A 1,695-nucleotide genomic window follows, 5' to 3' on the forward strand; every position below is an offset into this window, starting at 1 on the left:
AAATTCATTGACCTGATTTATTTTCCAAGATTCTCTTGGACCTAATATAATTCCACTACCACTACCTAAAAACTTGCCTATTTGTTTAATGGATACTCTTGTTCACCACTGTCTTAGATATATCTACTAACACTAATTGTCTCAGCTACCTTGTGTAAAAACAGGACTTTCACGTGATCTCAGAGTATTGTTACCAGAGCTTGTATATCAAATTCTATGGCCCATGGAGTCTATGGGTATTCACAGTCCTTAAAGGTTTACAATATAGCCTGCTTCATGTGTCAAGGGATCTGCCTTTCCTAGCATTTGCTTGAAAATTCTCAGTAAAAAAACCCTGGATGTTTGAAGAGTTGATACCCTGTGTGGCAGGAAACAGGAAGTGGGAGTAAATAGGGAAGTGTTGTTAGAAAAAACCCACTCCTTTCCTTCTTCCTCCACACTATTTTGAGGTACACTGGCACCATATATCCACTCAGGAGATGGCCCATGTGATAGATAAAACAGTTGTGTGTTCTTGTGGAGCTGTGGTCAGCTTGATAATATAACAGGTTCTATTTCATATATATATATAGATATATTTGCCTAAATTCTTCTCTTACCTCCAGCTCTTTCCTCCCTGGAATTCCACACATCTTCCATTCAACCCTAAGTGAAATATTAGCAGTTAAGCTTAGCTCCAGAATGTGTGTTAAGATAGGAGTGTTTAATGATCCTGTACATGCACATATTGGGTTGCTGATAAAAGTGAATCTTCAGAAAAAGAGAAAAACTTCTTGTAATGAACAGGAACAGAAGTCCAATTGTATAGACAATCAGAGAAATAAATAATATGACGTGCATGAAACAGAAGAACAAAACAGCACTATGAGTAGCATAAGAAGGAAAATTACTCACCAGATATAAGCATTAAGCTTCCTTTGAAATTTCTCTCAGGAGCAAGGAAGGATAATGAATTTGGAGTATGAAATGAAGAGTGTTGACAGAAAGAGAACAAATATGAACTCCCAGAGGAGAAGAGGCTGTCTAGAATCTGTCATATTGTTTGCCTTTGTAGCTTCCCCACCCCCTAGAATTTCATGCAGATATTTATATCAAGACCAACACTATTATAAGTTGATATAAAACAAAAGCATGTGTGTGACCTTGGCTGTTTACATGTAAACTGAAAGAGAAGCAAAGAATATATGCAAGCCAAAGAATATTTTGAAAATATCCTGCAATGGTCTTACGGTCCTAGCTCCATTAATGGTTGTCATTACAAGTTTGTTTAGTTCTTGGTTTAGGGGCTAAGCAATAGATAAACTCATTTCCTACATTTTCTCTAGGATCTAATGAAGTTGAAAAGTTCATTGGGTTCAGAGTGAAAATGTAAATGCCTTTATCTGCTATATCGGTAGTTCTTAAATATGTGTGCATCAGAATTATGGGTTTATTAAAATAAATTGGTGAACACCACATCCAAATTTTCTGATTTAGTTGTTCTGAGTGGTGTCAAGAAGTTTAAGTTCCCATGAGCTTTCAGGAAATGCTAATGCTGCCAATCAGGGAACACATAGTGGAAGAGTCCAAGACATAATATTAAGATCATTCATTGCAAGAAAAAAAAAGATAAGGAATTTGGTTACTGAATATCTATGGTAGACAGTCAAAAGAATTGAAAAATGAAATTTAGATCAAGACTGTCCTAGGGGGATT

This window comes from Echinops telfairi, unplaced genomic scaffold, assembly GCF_000313985.2.
Source record: "Echinops telfairi isolate 266 unplaced genomic scaffold, ASM31398v2 ScPeMD7_38;HRSCAF=143, whole genome shotgun sequence".
NCBI lineage: Eukaryota > Metazoa > Chordata > Mammalia > Afrosoricida > Tenrecidae > Echinops > Echinops telfairi.